Source organism: Eucalyptus grandis, chromosome 3 (assembly GCF_016545825.1).
Source record: "Eucalyptus grandis isolate ANBG69807.140 chromosome 3, ASM1654582v1, whole genome shotgun sequence".
Classification (NCBI taxonomy): Eukaryota; Viridiplantae; Streptophyta; class Magnoliopsida; order Myrtales; family Myrtaceae; genus Eucalyptus; species Eucalyptus grandis.
Genome location: NC_052614.1, coordinates 21,733,531 through 21,753,852, shown reverse-complemented (window position 1 = coordinate 21,753,852; position 20,322 = coordinate 21,733,531). Strand labels below are relative to the sequence as shown.

Below are 20,322 nucleotides of genomic sequence, written 5' to 3'. Positions count from 1 at the left end.
GATTCTCCCTGCCGAGGCTTATAAGTCTCTATCTGGGATGTCGTATTCGGTATAAAGAGGATTCCCTAATTGTTGAACATATAGGTTCAGCCTTCCGCCAAAAGAGAGAAGAACTATGGAAAGATACATTTAAGAAATTAAAGGACGATGTGTATAACAATAACCTGCAAGACTGCTGCATATAACTTACGAAAGTTTAGATCATGAGCAATAACAGATATTTTTGGATATTGCATGTTTTTTCATTGGATCATCCAAACAAATTCTGACTTATATGTGGGATTCCTGTGGTTTTTTACCAAAGAGGGGGATTGAAGCATTGAGAGATAGTTCCCTAATTGGAATTGACAAAGACGACAAGCTAATAATGGATGATCAATCGAGAGATTTTGGAAGGGAAATTGTTTATCTAGAACATCAAGAGGAGTTTCAGTTGCGCAGTCGATTATGGATTTATGAGCAAGCCCTGCATGTGCTTGACAACAACAAGGTAAGAGTTATGCAGAACAGGAGTCCATCTTCTCTTTATTGTTTGTGATACAAATCATTGTCAATCTCAAGTCCCCAAAACTTGCCACTTCTACCAGCAAAAATTGATTGTTGTTCTCGCTTGATTATGGGACATAATTGAGGACCAATTTGTTAGTAATTGATGATTGATATATATTGTTTCCTTATTGTATTGTCACAACAACAAAATTACAAAAACAGAATATTTGACAGACCATTTTTAGAGAAACCTGACGCACGTAAAATGACTGATGAAATAGTTGGTGACTAAGCAAATATGCCATGAAACATACTCATGCAACTCACCATCTCCTATTCTTCTTATGATCCATGCGTTCTTTCTTCTTCGACTTATCAAATTAAGTTAATCACATATTTATATTATAATTAAGCCTCGAAATTACGAGATATTACATTACAGTAGAAAACGTGAAGTATTTCTTAAATCTTGTGCGTAACACAAGACTTCTACAATCTACAACACTTGAAAAATAGAGAATCTAATCATTCTTCCCATGCGATATAAAGAAGAAAAATGTATAGAGAGAAGTCATCACTATTAAAAATATAAAAATTAAAAAAAATTAAGTAATATACACATTTAATGTGGAGATCAAATGGTTTGAGGAATGACCTAAAATCAGAAACAACATTATTTCTAATCCTAAAATTGGATGATTGAACTAAAAAGTAATATGGAAATATTATGTTAATATTACTTTGTTGAAGTTTATATTCTAATGATAAAATATCCTTACATTTACAATTTTTTTAGAAATTTATAAAAGAATGATAATTAGTAATAAAACTAAAAAAAAAAGAATAACAATATGTTTACATCGAAGTAATATTAACATAATATTTCCATATTTCTTATTAGTTCAGTCATCCAATTTTAGGATCAGAAATAATGTCATTTCTAGTTTTTTTTTTAAATGATCATCGCATAAGTTTTAAAACCATGTATTCACATAATAATAGTTAATAACATCTTTATATTCTACTATTATCAAATGCACCATTACGGATAGCTTTTCGTCCCATATATTTATGAAGCAATATTCATTGGTGAAAAAGCAACAAATCAAAATTTTCTTTAATGAGATTAATATGCGATATATCTGTAAAAAGTGGGTAAATTCAAGCCAACGAGTCATTCCAATACTTTTAAGTTTAACTTTTGTTGTCGTGTAACTAAATATGATTTTGAATCTTTCGTGATGATTAATTATGCTAAAAGGTAAAAAGTACACAACTAAAAGCAATCATATCATATGGATGATTTGTTCAAGCATCAAGCAAGCATGTACAAATGTCATGAGTATCTTTAATTTTAAAAAAAAAATTGAATATAAATGTTGAGATGCAAAATAATATAATGAAGTAGCTAGATTGTTGAATAACATGCTACTGATGCTTCTCAGCGAGCAGATTTTTGCGCAAACGAAAATGTAATCAACGAATACAACATTTATTAGAACTAGAAAAAGGTATCTATGAAATTATCCGAAAAATAAAAATAAAGTAAAGATACGTGAAACTTCTGAGGCAAAATTAAGTATGGTCTCATCTAAAAGAATAAAAGCTTGAAGTTAAAATTCAAACATCCAGAGAATTTCCATACTATGATCCTCACGATCTGTGCTCAATGTGCAATTCATCACCTAAAACAAAACACAAATTTGAGCTCCTAAAATATTTGGTTAAAGCAAAGAAGAATGCGAAAGACTCAAGTTCCTTAAGTATTCAATTTAATCAAATTTCACATCCAATTTTTCTGTAAGCAAGATCTCATTAATCTAAGGGCAAATTGATCGAACATTTAGATGACTACTATCTCACCTTAACAAAATCAACGTGGCAATGAAGAGAGAACATCAAACATCTATAGTATTAAAATGCGGAGTGAAAATCATTTTATCACAAATAATCTATGATCGATTTAGCTTCCATGTACAAAGAAAAATACTCATGGAAGAAAAACATGATAAAGAAGGAATCTCAAACGTGGGTACCTTCTAGGATGACATTCTAGTTATTTTGCTATTGAGAATTGCAAAAAGGTACAGCAGAAAAGAGAATGGGCGTGAGGGGATTCAACAATTAGCATATTCTAATTTTGATACCTGTTTTAATGGTAAGTTTGATAGATGTATTTGGGTTGTAAGAGTCATGTTGTTTTACATCTAAAGGATATGCAAGTAGAGTTTTGTTGTTTCACATATAAGGGAAACAAGTTTTGGTGGATATATTAGAAGTAGCGTGTGCACGAAGGGAGACATTTTATTGTTATTTTGAAAGGATGCAATTTTTGGGAATTCAAAAGGTGGAAATTGTGAAGGTCATAATTGGGGGAGGAAAAGTCAGGAAACACCTCTTTGAGCTTCACATTTTTACATAGATTAGATAAATAATATGCAGCCACAATCTATCATTTCACAATGTTGAGTGAGAAGCCCACACTACAATAGTATCACAATAAATTGAAATTAGTATGTCTTTTCTCATGTATAGTTGGCTCCATCTCGTCATTTAAAACTCATGCTCCACAATATTTCTTATTCATAGGGCACTAATATGATTCAAGCCATCTGTCTCGATGAATATGACTCCAAAAAAAGCTACACAAGTGAAAACTTTAAAGAACTGACCAATTTGAGGTTCCTTAAAGTATGTGGTGCAAATTTCACTGGAGATTTCAAGAACATGCTTAGTGAACTTAGATGGCTTCATTGGGAGCGTTGTCCCTCGAATTTTGTAGCGGCCAACTTTCATTCGAAGCAATTAGTTGTGCTCAATCTGTCAGGGAATGAGATTTCAGAGGATTGGAGAGGATGGGGTCCAATCAAGGTAAGATGTAAAGACGGCATATCTCTATGAATAACAACGTGTTATTCAAGGGTCCATTGCATGAATTCTCCTTTCTTTCTTTCAGAAAAGATTAATATCCTTCCTTAGATTCAGGATTTTCCTTTAAATATAAGAGGATTTTATAGGCACCTAAATATATCAGAAACTTCAGCCCCTTAATATCTTAAACTAATAGTATCCTAACAACCAATCATGCGTAACATTAGGCACACTTTTTCAACTAATCTATTAAAAATATAGTTACAGTAATTTTGCATGTCCTGATATTTTTAATCTAAATGGTTTATGGCTTCTAAGATAAATTCTCCCCTTCTTGTAAAAGTGTGTCTCTATGGCAATTCTTGTTATATTCTATGTCAATCTTCTTACATGAGAAATGAAAATTTACGACTACCTAGTCATCATTTGGTTACGTTCACACAAACGCAACTGCTTTTGCACGAATTACTATTTGAATTATCATAGTCAGGATAATTATTTTAGAAACAAAAGTTGACCGCACTACTTCAAAATAAGTGCATTGCTTTATTATAGTTCTGTGAAGGGCGAACCATGTGTTATTTTTGTGAGGACTAACCAATTGATATTTATTTTAGTCAAATTGGAAGGTATGCCTAATGCAATAAGAAAATATAGTTATCACTTGTGTATTACTAACATTCTTTATGCAATGGGTATGTTAAAAAAAAACACTACTACAGAAATAATTAAACAAAACAAATGTGAAGTGACGGAGAATCATGGCAATTACAGCATGTGAACTAAGTTATGTAATATTTATATTTTTTTTTATAAATTAAAAAAACAAGGATAGTGAAAAATCGGGCGTTACAATGTTTAATCTTAAAGGTAACCTCTCTTTCTTTCAGACTGCAACAAATGTCAAAGTCCTCAACCTTTCGAGTTGTCCATTTTCAAGAACTCTTGACTTGTCTGCTTTCAAAAGTTTGGAGATTTTGATTCTTGAAAAATGTGAGAATCTGGAAGAGATTCATCCTTCTATCAAGGATAGCAAATCCCTCGTCTCCTTGAATATCAGTGGTTGTAGGAGACTGGAGAAGCTACCCATTGGAGTTGGTAGATTGGAAGAATTGAAGGAGCTTCTCATAAATGACACTGCTATACGAGAGGTTCCGATGTCAGGAGATGGTTTGATGAAACTGGAGACTCTAAATGCCTCGTGTTGTGGGAGATTGGAGGAACTACCTGCAGGAGTAGGTAGAATGGAAAAATTGAGGGAACTTCTCATAAATGACACTGCTATACGAGAGATTCCGATGTCGAAATGGGGTTTGAAGGAGCTACATACTCTAAATGTCTCAGGTTGTAGGAGTCTAGAGGAGCTTCCGACTGGAGTAGAAGGACTGGAAAAGTTGAGGGAGCTTCTTACAAATGACACTGCTATACGAAAGATTCCAATAGGGAGACATGGTTTTCGAGAGCTAAAGACTATGTGTGCCTCATATTGTGAAGAACTTGCTCAACTTCCAATACCTTCTAGGTCCCTTTGGTTATTAACTAAGCTAGATCTATCTCATTCTGGGATCGAAGAATTTCCAGAAGGCATTGTCAATCTTAGGTCTTTAACTCAATTGGACCTATCTTATTCATGGGTTGAAAAATTACCAAGATCCTTCAAATCCCTTGTCTATTTAACTCAATTGAACCTATCTCATTCAGGGATTAGAGAATTTCAAAATTTCGAGGGCTACATGAAGTGGTTAACTCATTTGGACCTATCTCATACAGGGATTGAAGAATTACCAGAATCCATGAACTCCCTTAAAGAGTTAACTCATTTGAACTTATGTTATTTAGGGATTAAACGGTTACCCCAATCCATGGAAGACCTCGTGTCTCTACAACACCTGTTATTACAAGGATGCTACTTGTTAAGACACTTACCTGATTCAATCGAAAGGTTGACATCATTGACTAAGTTGGATTTGCAATCTACAAGAATTGTGGAGTTACCCCCTAAAATGCAGAATATGAAGAATTTAAAGATCTTGGGACATTCGTGGAACTAACGTAACAAGATTGCCTGATTGATTCAGTTTTGCCCTACCTAACCTCGAGATATGTTGGGAACAAATGTGATGTCATATGTCTGATCAATTCAGATCACGTTATGTTACTCTACGTCTAGATTTGCAAGCTTCGATATCGTGATGTTGTATTAGTTGATTCATAGTTTTTGAATGATTCTTCAGTATGATTGAATTAGAACACATCACTGTCTCGAATCATTTGAAGATTATGTCATACTCCTTACTTTTTGAATCGCTTCTAGGTCAGGTCTCTCATGTAAAACTACGTGTGAGCTTATGATTTTCTGGCTAGACTAAATAAATGGAATAGGGGCATTGCGAGTTTTCAAAGGAAAGAGAAGAATTGAGACTCGAAGATCATTTTCGGCTGAATTTGTTTGTACCCAGCGTCTAAACCTCAAAATCCAGAAAGCTGTGTTTCAGTGTGTAACCTCAGTATCTGTGCACAAACATCGACTCCGACATGTGAAATACATTCACGATAGATGAACCATTAGAAACGGCTCTTATGATAAGAGGAGATCAGTGTCGCATCGCACCAATCCTGTGTATGCTCTTCGCGAATTCCATGGATAATTCGCACGATTACCTGTGAAAAAATGAGATTTCTGGGAGGCCAGAAATAGTAGCAACAGAAATTTCGATCAAGAGAATGTGTCAAACAGAGCATGGAGCTCAGGACAGGTGAGTCCCCTGAAAATTAACAATCGTTCGTCATATTTTCCCAACACAGTTCCCTGATATTTCGGAGATGATTCTCTGCCGACCCGTTTGCCTTTTTTTTTTTCCTCATTACAGGATGGCTGCAGAGGTTCCCTTTAACATCCCAAGCATCTCTGCTAGACGATCTTCTGGGGGTTCATTTGGGTCTTTGAGCAAGTTGATGATGAGGATATGCTGAGATGGCTTTGAATGGAAGGGTTTTGTACGAAGAGTGCTCTGAGTCGAGCCGCGTAGCTTATGTTTTAAGGAAAGCCTGGGCTGGTACTGGTGAGATTACCATAACCCCTCAAATTCGTAGGATATACAGATGGGAAGGGAGGCATTCCAGCCCAACATACTCCCATCCTCGCCTTGCATAGATCTTGCCGAAATGGAAAATCGAAGTAGCATGCCCGCCCGCACAGGATGAGGATACTGGTGGTGGGCCAATGCCGGACCAATGCTTTGGGCGGCGGCAGCAGTGGCGTTCCACGGTCTTCAAGCAGGGCATCGGCCTCCATTCATCCCAATTGCGGGTGCGGTTTGGTCTGGATTGTGGATTGCTTCTTCATGCCCCAGGCGATGCCAAAAAATGGCTTCGTGATCGATGGAGCCGACCTCCCATGGCCGTTGCTATGGAGTTCACCGGGCTCATGTGATCGTAGATCTCCATTGGAATGAATAGACAGAGGTGAGAGATACAATTTACACGCACAGGCCATCTTTGAAATGGAGGAATCTATACCCATCCTCCCCAACTATTCCTCGGTTATAAATTTTGGGGATGAACTTGGTAGGAGAGAGGCAATTCACACCAGCAACATGAATCTGCGATGTTGAGAGGGAGGTGAATCTACACGAGCTTGTTGGCGTTGATGGTGAATGAGGATTGCATTTGAAGAACCGGGTTGGACTCGGAATGAATTCTTACGAGTTCCGTTGTTCGTCGAAGTCCGCTCTCGCAAGAATCAGTCGTCGAGCCCGGACTGCAGTCACCTTCCTCTCTCTCTCTCTCTCTCTCTCTCTGTGCCCCTACGACGGGGTGTTTGGTCAAAGATGATCGGCCGCACGCGGCGCCACATCTGGCTCCATCATCGCTGGCTCGACCTTATCGCAGCTTCGTCGAGAGAAAAAGGGAAGTGGGAAGACCAAGAACCAAGAAGACACGAACCGCCGACGAAGAAGAAGAAGAAGAGAGAGGGGAGAAGGGATCTCCATTCAGTTCCCGAGAGAGAGAGAGAGAGAGAGAGAGAGAGAGCGCAAGAATGGTGGCGAGAATGAGAGCGAGGCTGTCATGTGAGTAAAAGATGAAACCTTTAGATACGTTTTCTTGGCTCATGAGATTAGTTCCAGCATAAGCACTACCGGACAGAGTGGCAGATTCATGTTGCTGGTGTGAGAAACTGTGGAACTCTTCCTCAAAATGGATGCTCTCCATCTGGTATGCACTGGACTATCATATGCGCGCGCGCATGCTAGTCACTTTTTCTGTTGCCTCTGTTTTCTGTGGTCGATTTAACAGCTATATCTCCCTTTTATTATGAATCATTCTGTAATTCCATCTCGCTTGTGTGGATATATAGAAAGTTGTTTGGCTGAATTCTGATTCCTAGTGACATAGATCGGTTTAGCTAAAATCAAGTGCATTCGGCTGCCTTGCCCTGTTGCTTCCTTTGATATTTCATCTTATTGCTATCTTTGTGTGCAACTTGTCCATTTGTTTTAGTCTTACCTAGCATTATAAGTGGAGAAGTTTTTTGTGTCGTACCTGCTGCTGTTGGAGCTGTATTTGGTTGCTTTTGATTGCTGATTAGGAGGAATTCGTGTTTGCTAGAAATTTAATGTGTTTATGAACCCAATACGGAAAAGAAAGTTACTTTCATCTAACGAATTACTTGAGCTTTCACGGTATAGTCACATGAGCATATAGGTGCCAACGATTGCATGAGTTCTGAGCTTGTAAAAGGCTAACTGCAAGATCTCTGATCTGATCACTCATGGCAGATAATAAAGAATAAACGAAAAAGTTCTCGCTCATCTGACAGGATTGTTTACAACTGGTACAAACATGAATTTTGGTGCAGCTAAGAAGATGAGAACAATGAATAAATCCCAGTCACAGAGAGTAACAATGATGGACTTCCTGTATTAGAATGAATTTCCCAGGGTTGCCAATATCAACAGAGGTTCTTAGTTAACATTGCTTGCTTTATGCTGGATTCGGTTGAAGCAAGTTTGTACTCTCTGCTTTCTCTCTCTCTCTCTCTCTCTCTCTGTTGGATAACTTTATAGCTCATGGATGTGGGACTTCTTTCTAGCACTCGTGAGATAACCACACATTAAATTTCATAAGAAGGATGGCTTATTACTCCCAACTTGATCTTGTAGTCCAGGGATCAATCACTTCTAGGCTAAGGAGTAGCTTGAAGTTCAGAATGATGACTCGCAGCATGTACTTTTGTTTTTTACTTGCAGCATGTACTTTCCAAGCACGAAGTCATTGCTTCTGGAACTTCAGTTCAGTTAGAAAAAACCTGGCCAAGATCGTCTGGCTCCACACCAAATGTCAAAGGTCCTCTACTTGATTTTAGAGATAACAGCAAAGAGCCTAATGAGAGCTAACTGGTTCATAAGTCATGATTCCTATATATAAACCCAAATACTTGTTATGTAGCAAGCTATGAAGTTCAGCTAAGTCCTGTTAATTGTCACATTGCTACTCTCATGATAAGTTGACCTGCATATTGTTTGTTAATTTTCAGCTGTTTAGGGCGCGTTTGGTAACGATTCTGTTCCCGGAAGTAGATTATGATGAGAACTGATTATTTTTTATTCCATTCCGGAACCGATTCTAAGCATTTTAAGCCGTTTGATAACCGTCCAAAATTTCGATTCGAAATAATCGTTAGTACCATTCTCATTAATTGCCCAAATCAATTTCTTTTAATTTTTAAATAAATTTTTTACTTTTTTTCCTTTTTATCTTTTCTTTTTCATTTTTTTCCTTTTCTTTTTCTTTTCTTTTTTCATTTTTTCCTTTTCTTTTTTCTTTTCTTTTTCATTTTTTCCTTTCTTTTTTTTTTTTTTTTCCTTTTTTCTTTTCTTTTTTTCCTTTCTCATCTTCTTCTTCTTTCTTGTGGCCGGTCGCCGGATCGGCGACCGGCCGTACGCAAGCCCGCGACCTCACCGGAGCGTCGCCGGCCCTCGGCGAGGCTGGCCTCGGCCTCGCCGAGGCTCGGCCTCGCCGAGATCCGGCCACACCGAGCCCTACCGGTGGCTAGGCCGGCCTCGTCGAGGCCGGGCGAGGCCTGCCGGGTGCCACCGCGGGCTGGGCAAGCCTCGCCAGCCACCGGTGGGGCTGGGCGTCGCAAGGCTTACCTAGCCCGCCTAGCCCCGCGAGGCCGAGCCTCCCGGTGGCCGGGCAAGCCTCGGCAGCTCGCCGGACAGGCGGCCGGCGGACGGTGGCGGGCGGTGGTGGACGGCGGTCGCGAGATGGCCGAAGGAAGAAAAAGTTTTTGATTTTGATTCTCAAATTGTTCCGGAACAAGAATCAACTTTTTTTGTTCTTGATTCTATTCCCAACTGTTCAGGAACAAATTTGTTTCCGGAAATAAAATTTTTATCAAACGCGATTCTAAGCCCAACTGATTCCAAAAACAAAGAATCAGAATTTGGCCATATTTGGATGGTTACCAAACAGGGCCTTAGTATAGATTTCATAGTTATTTATTCAGGATAGTGGTGTCTTCTTGGGGCATAGTTAAAGGAGTTCATCATCTATGTTTCTACTTTGTTTGGTGTAGCTTTTTCACAGTAGATGCAGCTGTCAAAAACTGTTTCTCAACTTTTATGGGCTGTTTGGCAAATTCTTCACAGCTGTAGCACCCTCAAATCTGCAGCAGTCATAACCGTTTCTGGAACCGTGCCTCACCCAGCTTTTCATTGCGAATGCGCTTGTGTTATTGTTGCGGTTTTTGAAGCAATATAGTAATCATAAGGTGTTGATCCCACTTTGGCTCTGAGGAAATGTTTGGTAGCGGTGAAATAGATACATTTAATTAATACCAGTATAAGGGCACAGACATATGTAAGTGCGAGAAGAAATAGAAGGAAAAAGGATCTAGTAAGTGGTTATCAGCTATTAAGGAGATGAAAGAATGGTGAAGAAAGTGGATAAATGGTTATTACAGTTCAATTTGATATTTAAAAGCTGCTCACAAGTTTTTAGCGAATGTAGAGATATAACAAAAGGTTCTATGTGGGTGTCTTTTTCGATTTCAAGGTTCAATGCCTTGGGATGCTTATGTCAGGAAATAGTTAGTCAAAGAGTTCCTTAGTGTATTTGAAGATCCATGTTCTGTTGTCGCCTAGAACAGTAGATATGAGAAGCAGAAGCCAGTCAAACAAGAATCATGAGCCACTCGAAGCAGTCTAATAGTTTTGAATGCTGAAAAAGGTCCAGAGTATGAGAATATGCTTGTAATAATTTGGGAAATTTTTTATTATGCTAATCCTGTGTCTTGTTTGGTTCACTAAAGTGAAGATGCATTAGAGGTTTTAAACGTTGTGGATGAACTTATTTTGTTCTAAAAGCACCGTCTATAATCTGATATTCCTACTGTGGAAGTTTCATATCTTAGTGTTTTCTTGATCCTATGAAATCTTGTCATTTGAGTGTATAGGGGATGTGGCAACCTTGTTTGCTTTGTGCAATATGTTTCCGTTCAGTCACAGGAAGGAGATTTTAGAGAGGGGTGCAATTTAGGTTATTCTGTTGTATTGACTGAGAATTGCATTTGCATACCTACACTTGGTTTTCTTTGGAAAAGTTTGTTCATTTTATGGAGTATCTGAATTGATTTGCATATTGTATGGATAGGAACTCTGCTCTAGTTCCTTACGAATTCTTTTTTCCTGGATTAAATGCTTGTTGTATCTTTGTCTAATGCAGGTCAGTTGGGTTTTCTTTGTCTTATTAGTTATCAGAGACAATTATAAGGAATTGTGGAGACATTGTTCATGTGCATGTAGCTGGGAGAGAAGTTCTTCATGAGATGGTGAAAATAGTGAAGAAGAAGGTAAGAAATTTTAATGCATTTGGATGCTGAAAGGTACCTGTTGGCTAAAACTTCATGGTTTTCCTGATTCTTCAGCCCGATATCCATGTCAAAGAGAAGATACTGATCTTGATAGATACTTGGCAAGAAGCTTTTGAAGGACCGAGGGCTAGATATCCTCAATAACATGCTGCCTACCAGGGGTTGCTGGTATTTATTTCTCCTTCTCTTGAGAAAAGACTTATTTTATTTGTGATTTGGATGATGTCTTTAGGTCTTGACAGTACCATACCATTTACCTTTTTCTGGTATTGGCCGTTATGTTATTTTATCTATTAATCACTAAGTCCACTCATTTTCGTACAGCGAGCAGGAGCAGTGTTCGCTCAGAGAGAGGAGGGTCCTGCGCTGGTTTTTAAACCTCCACAGACACAGCCTCTTTCATCATATCCGCAAAATATCTGCAATGCTGATATCCGGCCAGAGCCATCTGAGTCTTCTGCTGAGTCTGAGTTTCCCACATTGAGGTGCATTTATACATAGAAATGCTGATACCTTTTCTCTTGTCTTTCAAAATTTTTTATTTCTTACAGATTTAGGTCGAAAGAATTTTAAACCTGCTGTTTGTATTATAGTACTGTGCGGAACTTAACATTTGTCTTTACTTCTAAGTGGCAAAATCTGTTCTTTGAAAGACAGAGTTGTTTGGTAAGACTTTTGTTGAGTACTTTTTATTTTCTTTAATCCTGTGGCTTACTCAATTTGACTTTTGTTAACGTGAGGCACCTGAATTTAATTTTCAAAATATGCAAATAGTGACACGTAATTCACATATAATAATTTTCTTTTTTTCAAGCGAATTCAAACAAGCTCACTATTGCCTTCTAGCTTGTATGTATCGCAGAGGTCCTATCTTTGTGATCCTTAGACAGTCGGTATGATTTTGTTGAAACAAACACTTTGATTATTGTTTTACATACTTTTTAGTACACTGATGATTAAAGGATTGTAGCCCTAGGCAAATGGGATAATTTAGTATCCTGTTAAAGGACAATTTTGCAGCACCTTGCTGCTTTCATATACTTTGAGGTTCTTAAGGCATAACTTAATGTTCTTGTGTAGCTTGACAGAAATACAGAATGCACGGGGATCATGGATGTGCTCGGAAATGCTGATTGCCATAGATGCTGGAAACAAGGAGGTATATTTTTCAATTTGTGATGCTTAATTGAGGATGTATTTTTATGCATCAAGCAGTTGAATTAGTGGGAGCTGATAGTATCTTATTGAAATAATATAAGGTTGAAGTTCACCTTTTTTTTAAGTTTTTCCATTCATTTGGAAACCATACGGTGGTGTTTCTTTTGCAGTTACAATTTTTCTCTTATTGGCTTTTATTTATTTATTTATAATATATATATATTTGCAGGGGCTTAGGCAGGAGATCATTGTTGACTTGGTAGAGCAGTGCTGCACCTACAAGCAGAGAGTGGTGCACCTTGTAAATTCAACATTGTAAGGCTCAGATGCCCTTTTTGCTGAATGTATTTTGATGCTTATCATCTTCTCCAGCTTTCCTTTTGGTGTTTAAATACTCTTGCTACCATGTCCAGAGCTGGGACATTTAAGTGGTTGTCCTTTTTCTCGTTTGGTGAAGAGGAAACCTTTATATATGTTTTCTTTGCTTATAAGACTAGTTCCAGCATAAGCAATATAGATGCAGTGGCAGATTCATGATGTTGGCGTGAGACAGTGGGAACTCTTTCACTCTTCCTCAAGATGAAAATGCTTTTCATCTGGCTTGCACTGGACTATTTTATGTGTCCCCACTAATTACTTGGTTGCTGTCTCTGTATTATGTGGAGTTCAATAGCTATATCTCTGTTTTATAATAAATTGTTTTGTATTTTATCTAACTTGTGTGGATGTCAACTTTTGTCTTATCTGGTGAAGAGGACACTATAATAGACAATTGCTTGACTGATTTCTGATTCTTAATGACCTTAATTAGTTTAGCTAAAATCAGTGTATTCATATGCCTTGTCCTGTTGCTTCCGTTGATATTTCATCTGATTGCTATCTTTGTGGTGCAAATTGTCCATTTTAGTAGCATAAATGGACGTATAGCATGTTGCTAGATGAAGGGTCAATAATTAAGATATATTTCGTGAGGTATGGAGAAGATTGTGTGCCATACCTGTTGCATTGGAGCTGGGGTGTTTTTAATTACTGATATGGAGGAAGTCGTGTATGCTACAAATTTAAAAGGTTTATGGATCCGATACAGTAAAAAGAAAAGTTACTTTCGTCTAACTAATAACTTGCACTTGCATCGAATTTATAAGCACAGGTGCAGATGATTTCTGTGTGGTTTCCTATTTTCATCCACTACCTTGCAGTTTTTTAGGGTATAATAACATGAGGATACATGTGCCAATGGTTGCATTAATACCAAGCTTATGAAAGGCTAACTGTGAGATATCTTGTCTGATTACTCATGGGAGGAAATAAAAGATTAAATAAAATAAGCTCTCACTCATCTGACAGGAATTGTTCACAGCCAGTGAAAGAATGAATTTTGGTGCAGCTAAGAAGATGAGAATTATAAATAAAGCACAATTGCAGAGACTATCAACAGTAGATCTTCCTGAATTTGAATGAAATTTAAAAGAAAAATTCCCTCGGGGGTTGCCAAACTTGAAGGAGGTTCTTAGTTAACATTATTTCTTTATGTCGGGTTCGGTTGAAGTGAGTTTAAATCCCCACCTCTCTCTCTTTCTCTCTCCAGGGTAATTCCATAACTCATAGGTGTGGAACTTCTTCCTAGTAGTCATTAGAAATGCACATGCTAAATTTCATAAGAAGGGATGGCTTATTAGTTCCAACTTGATCTTGTAATCCAGGGATGAATCACTTCTACGTCAAGGATTAGCTTTGAATGATGACTTGCAGCGTGTACCTGCCAAGCATGGAGTCATTGCTTCTGGAACTTCAGTTTAGGCTGAAAACCCCGCTGAGACCTTCTGGCACCACGACGGATGTCAAAGGTCCTCTACTTGATATTGGAGATAACAGCGAAAAGCCTGATGAAAGATAATTGGTTCATTAGTCATGATTGCAATATATAAACCCCAAATACTTGTTCTGTGGCAAATTATGAAGTTCAGCTGAAGTCTGTGAATTGAGCAGTGCTACTCTTATGATAAGTTGATCTGGATATTTTTCGCTAATTTTCTGCTGTTTGGTAAAACTTGGTGGATATTTATATATTGAGGCTTCGTTTGTTTCATGAAAAATGACTGATTTGAAATTTTTTTGCTGAAAATGACCATTTATATTGCTTACAAAAAGAAACGAACGAAAAATATTGACCGCATTCATCTCATTATGCCTTGTGAGTGTGCAAAAAGGAAAAGAAGGATTGACCACATTCATCTCATTATGTAATCAGAAGAATTTAATATGAGACCACAACTCAATTATATGTTAATTGTGCAAACAACGTTGTCATAATTGTCCAACTTGTCCAAGGCAAGCACAAACAAAACCATTGATATTTACTATCTACGGATTGTCAATTGCCTTGATAATCCATATCCATATGCTATAGATTCTTTGGCCACTGTTGACATATCAAATGTCCGAATATGCTTGTCACTCCCTTCAAATTGTAATACAAATTCTCACCCAATTCCACTTTTTGCTAAAACGTCCGCATCTAATCGTCAATCAACCTTAAACATCTTTAACAAGTGGTGACTACGCATAAATTTGGTGGTTGTCTTCTTATTTTCTGATAAAATAAGTTTCTTTATCGCAAGTTCACAACGCTATGCCAATACAAATGACACCATCATTAGGCGCTAACATGCACAAGCAAGGGACCTTTGTGATATAATAAATCTTATCTGACATTGATTCTGCACATCCGTCCTGCAAAAAAAGAATATGTGTTATCAAAATCTCATGTTTATTATATATATATATATAACTTGATCACCTATAATTTGGGGTAAACCGGCTAAGAATTTTTCTTTCCAAAAGGGTTGATTGCAAATCGGGTCTAATAAGAACCCTTTGAAAGAAAAGCTCTTTGTATTCTCTAAATCTTCCTAAGGATTTGCAACGCATATTGGAAAGGAGATTTTGGTTTCTATCCCTAATATGTGAAGGATCTCCTACAAAGTGTTGTGAAATGGAATAGATAAGGGTATTGACCGCATCTTGGATGAGATGACCTTGATCATCATCCATGCGTTGACCAAAATCATCTACCTTATAAGCAGTTAAAATTTGTGTCTTTTGTTCATCTCAGTATCCCACCAACCTTTTAGCTGTCCAAGTAAATCCGGCTACTAAAAGATTAGCAACAGCATGGTCGAAACATCTTGCTGTGTTTTGTAGGCATTAGCAAGCATCACCATGTTGTTAAGAATGTTCATAATATTGGTTTCGCAACACCATCAATGTTCCATTCATAGATGGCGTCGGGAGAGTATTTATTCTGTATTTTTGCGATGATTCTTCTTGGGCAATGTCGGTGGGGTAGCTCTACTATAATAAAGCTTCGAGGTTGTCTCCAATTGAGTCTGTTAATCTCATTGACTGACTCATTATCGAGATTATCGAGAGGGTTTAGTCAGAGTATTAATGGTGGGTTGGTCTGGAGTGTCTCTAATGATAAGATTCTGGAATTTAGGAGTGTCTAGTATAGGATCAGGTTCTACCTTGGATTTTCCTAAGAGTTTTTTCTTTTGTTCTATAGCTTTGGCAAACTCTGGGCTAAGATTTTTTGGAAATTCAAAGGCTTTAAAAATGGGTTTTTTGAGTGTGTCAACTTGAGGTGTAATAAGGTGAGTAGGATTTTGGATGATGGATTCTATCCTATTCAACTGTTTTCCTAGGGTTACTAAATGTTGATTAGTAAAGTTGTTTTGTTCAATAACTTTGTGGGTGTATAGAGAGTCTCCTTTGTCGGAAGCCTAAAGGGAGTGGTCAGTAACCTCGCTATCTCCATGCTGGATTTTTATTCTCCTAAGGGGTGGATGATTGGATTCTATGGTTTCACCATTGTCAAGTTTCCATTTGTAATGATGATCTAAAACAAATATTTCTTTTGGTTCGAGGAATTGTTCTTCTAACCAATCAAAGAAAAATATATGGACTTCATATTCATATATGTAGTCGTAATATTTTTGTTTGATGTCTTTTGCTTTATCAGCAAAGGTTTTGAAGAACCATTCTCTGATTTGTTTGTTATTTTCAGAATTAAATTCTTTATTAAGAAAAGTTTTGTTTGGTTCAAAATGTTTTTCTAAAAAATTAAGCTCGGCATCTATCATTTGTGAATAAGTAGGAGAATGATGAGGAGAATCTGTATTTCCTAAGACTGGTTTGGTTGATTCAGCTGATTTTGTTGATAAAGCGGCCGGAAATCCACGATCTATTATCTAAACCACTAATTTCGGTTCAAGAGGTGTCTCCGATTACTTCTCCTTTTGGTGGAAGGAGGTAAATGTGTTGTATCCCTTGTGGGAGTGTCTCTATGTATACTAGGAGGAGGAGTGTTTCTATGCGTACTAGGGGAATGGTGATTATAGGAGGAAGATTAGGATTAAGATCTATGGACCTTGTATAAGAATTATGAAAAGAAGGACTAGATCTTGAATCGAAAGATCTTCTGAGAAATCTAATGGTCACTCTTCCTTCTGGGTGTTGAATGACATTAGTATGGTCTGTATTTTGAACAACTTGTTGGGGAATTTGGTTTTCTAATTCCCATTGTTATGGTAAAGTAACCTGATTCCAATTAATAGACCTAGGAATTGTTGTATTTGCTCTAGAAATGTCAGTTTGGAGAAGAAGTGTTTCTCCTCGAGGACTATGTTTGAAAGCATTTTATCCAAAAGCGGAGGACATGGCTTTATAATGAATTCTATAGACAATGGCTAAAGGAATAGATCTATCTGCTACTTTGTAATTATGGGTTTTGATTTGGAGTGTTAGAGCTTTAAGAATGTTCTTATCTTTGAGAGAAACTGAGAAATTAGGATAACAGTCAAAATGTATGGGTCCTTTGCAGAGACTTGTCTCCACGGTACCTAGTATGGACTCATCATAGTTTAAGAGACGTGAATCCCGTAAAACTAAAAGAATAGATGTATTAAGATTTTCTTTTGTAAGAGGTTTGACTTCTACTTGGACTAGTCCTATATGAATGTAATTGTATTTTTGTTTATGCTTTTGGATGGACTTTTTGTTTAAAAGATGTATTTTTCATAAGAATTAGAAAGAGGAACATCTCTTTCTTCGGTGGATATGACATAGTCTGATTTTTTGAAAAATTTCATCTTTGACTGTTTGTATATTTCTTTAAGCTGTATTTTAGGAATTTCCCAATTTTCTATAGATTTGTTGAAATCTTCTATCCTTACTTCTTCTCTATGTATAGGACTGGGATCGAGTCCATTTGTGATAGAGAACTAGAGGAAGATGTAGATCTTCTATGTAAACTCATACTTAAGATCGGAACTATTCCTTCTTCAGAACCGATTTGAGGAGCTAAACCAACGGTCTAACAGCCACTTAGGGACTTACGGCCTGGACCACTCTGTAGAAACAAGAAGGACGCCAACGAATGGCTCTCGATCTAAGAGTATGTTCTTACAAAGACTATCTATACCTTCCCACTGGCTCTGATACCATATATATATATATGTGTGTATGTATGTATTTATGTATGTATGTATGTATATTTTGGTCAAAAAACGAAATTTTATTTATATCATAACTGGTGAGGATCCAGCAGCTCCCAAGAGTGGGGCATCATTACATAGCAGGGCCCAAACTCAAAGGGCTTGGGGTGGAGAAGAAAGCCAATTGGGCGGTAATGTCTGTTTCCTCTGCTCGTGCGCGGCCCAGTCCACAACGGCATTTTCGGTTCTTTGATAGGAATGAAGGCCCACCAGCGGTAAGTTCCGAAGAAGGTCTTTGCACTCTGTCCATACAGCACGTGTGTCCCAGTTAAAGTCTCCCGCGCACTTGAGAGATCTTACCAGACTTTTGACAGTCGGGACCCCACCGAAACCACACCCACCTGCTTCTTCTTGATGTACTTCAGAGCTTCTAACAGAGCTAGGGCTTCCAGCTGAGCAACTGAAGCCGCCCGAACTGTTTTGGTGAAACCGTCCACAAGGCAGCCTGAGAAGTCGCGGACGATGCAGGATATCGCGCCTTCCCTCGACCCTGCACAAATCGACCATCGACGTTGATCTTCATGGTCCCTGTCGCCGGAGCTACCCAGATTTGAGGTATCTCGGTTTCGTCTGACTTTCTTGCTCGAGCGTGTTGAAAGCCCCATTTTTCATAGCTTTTCTGCTGAAATCGGGCCAGATCTACTACTTTGCAGGCATCCGGCTGACTTCCCCGAAATATATAGTTATTCCGCCCCTTCCAAATTTACCAGAGGATGTTTGAAATCGCTTTCAAGGAAGGTAAGTGAGTGTCTTTCCTTATAAAGAGCGCCAACCACGCATCAATTCGATAACTTCCTTATATTAGTCAGTAGAGAAAATGGTGACCAACGAGCGACACTATGCTCGTTGGTTTTTTTTCATTAATAGAATAAGCAAGTCAAGTCAAGAAGCAGCTGCATAGAATCCACGCACCTTCCATATAATGCTGCGAAATTGCTCTCCTGTTCTTTTATTAGTAGAGAGTGTTTTGTGTTGGTAATAAAACGTCGAAGGCCGAGATCGGTGGAAAACAGCAGTGGCTGGATAGTGGTTTTTTAGCACTCCTCAAATAGTCGGTCACTCCTTGCTCTTCTTCTCTGTTTTCCTGCTTTGATTGCTCCATTTTCTCCAGATTAGGGTGTGTGAGCGCTCTTGTATCTTTGTTTGAATTAATGTTGCTCCCAATCAAATTCTGAGATACATTTCTTCAATTTGCAGATCCGGGTCTGTGAAATCTGCCTTTCCTCTAGAGCTCTGCTTGATCAATCTCCTACTTTGAAAGAAAATAAAAGGTATTTTTTTTTGTCAATCACTGCATGATGTACATCCAAACGAGAAGAAGGGAAATGAAGAGTCCCTTCTCTTCCTTATGGTCCAACTCCTTTCTTTTCTTTTCCCTTCATTTCCCTCTCAACTTAAATTGCCAAACAAAGTGGAAAAGAAAAGAACCCAATCATTTAGAAGATCTGAATTCCGGGGCCTCTTCCTCATCGACCCCCCTGCATGGAGGACATTACAAAGGCGGAGACAAACAGCAGAAAGGGAATGACTTCGAAGTGCTCTTGAGCACTCCTCAGGTAATCAATGACTCCTTACTCTTCTCTTCCCCTCTGTTTCCAGCTTTGGTTGCTCCATTTTCTTCTGATGACTTGTGTGAGAGTTCTTTTGTTTTCCCCCGAAGTAGCTCGAATTGAGTTCTGATGAGTTTTGATCTGGGATTATATATATGTCTGTTTTCTGTTTCCTGCTTTCTTTTGAGTCTCTGCTTCATCAATCTCTTTTACTCTTTGAATTAGTATAATCCTCTCGAGGTGGAAAAAGAAAAACCCACTCATTTAGAAGATTCAATTCACGGGGCGTCTTCCTCATCAGCCTCTCCACATAGTGGTGATTTTGGACGCAGAACCAAAAGTCGAAAGAAAAAGGTTATGAAGTATTTATGAGCTTTAGAGGGTCAGACACCCGTAAGGGTTTCGTCGATTATCTCTATACTAGCTTTGTCGATGCAGGAGTTCACGTGTACAGAGATGCAGAGATCCGTGTTGGTGCGAAGATTAATTTGGATCTTTTTTCCGTTATTTCGCAGACTAAGATCTCGATTGTGATTATCTCTGAAAACTTTGCTTCCAGCATATGGTGCCTTAAGGAGCTAGCTCATATATTAGAGTGCAGGAGAAGCAAAGGGCAACTAGTGTTGCCTATATATTACAAGGTGAAACCCTCACAATTGAAACATCTTACCAGGCAATTTAGAAATGCTATCCATGCACATAAAAGGAAAATGGGCGAAATGGTTGTGAATAACTGGATAGAAGCGCTCCGAGAAGTCACTTCGGTGAAAGGATGGGAATCGGAAGAATTTGGGTACATTATTCTCCACCAAAACATTATTCAATT

General features: G+C 38.1%; 3 long non-coding RNA genes across 5 annotated transcripts; all 3 read left to right on the top strand.

The window, feature by feature from the left end:
• The first annotated feature begins 7,320 nt into the window (after positions 1-7,320).
• On the top strand, positions 7,321-12,341 carry LOC120286247. Of its 2 annotated transcripts, XR_005549102.1 has the most exons (6): positions 7,321-7,575; positions 8,610-8,706; positions 11,086-11,212; positions 11,288-11,401; positions 11,558-11,718; positions 12,314-12,341. It is a non-coding gene; the product is annotated as an uncharacterized LOC120286247 (long non-coding RNA). The 2 variants fall into 2 exon arrangements; XR_005549101.1 differs by lacking the exon at positions 8,610-8,706.
• An 11-nt stretch (positions 12,342-12,352) lies between these two features.
• LOC120291198 lies at positions 12,353-14,196 on the top strand. Its single transcript, XR_005549105.1, has 3 exons — positions 12,353-12,392; positions 12,621-12,706; positions 14,095-14,196. It is a non-coding gene; the product is annotated as an uncharacterized LOC120291198 (long non-coding RNA).
• A 4,040-nt stretch (positions 14,197-18,236) lies between these two features.
• LOC120291197 lies at positions 18,237-19,814 on the top strand. 2 transcript variants are annotated; one of them, XR_005549104.1, is made up of 4 exons: positions 18,237-18,501; positions 18,584-18,684; positions 19,144-19,502; positions 19,722-19,814. It is a non-coding gene; the product is annotated as an uncharacterized LOC120291197 (long non-coding RNA). The 2 variants fall into 2 exon arrangements; XR_005549103.1 differs by lacking the exon at positions 19,722-19,814 and having other exon boundaries at positions 19,144-19,591.
• Positions 19,815-20,322: the final 508 nt, after the last annotated feature.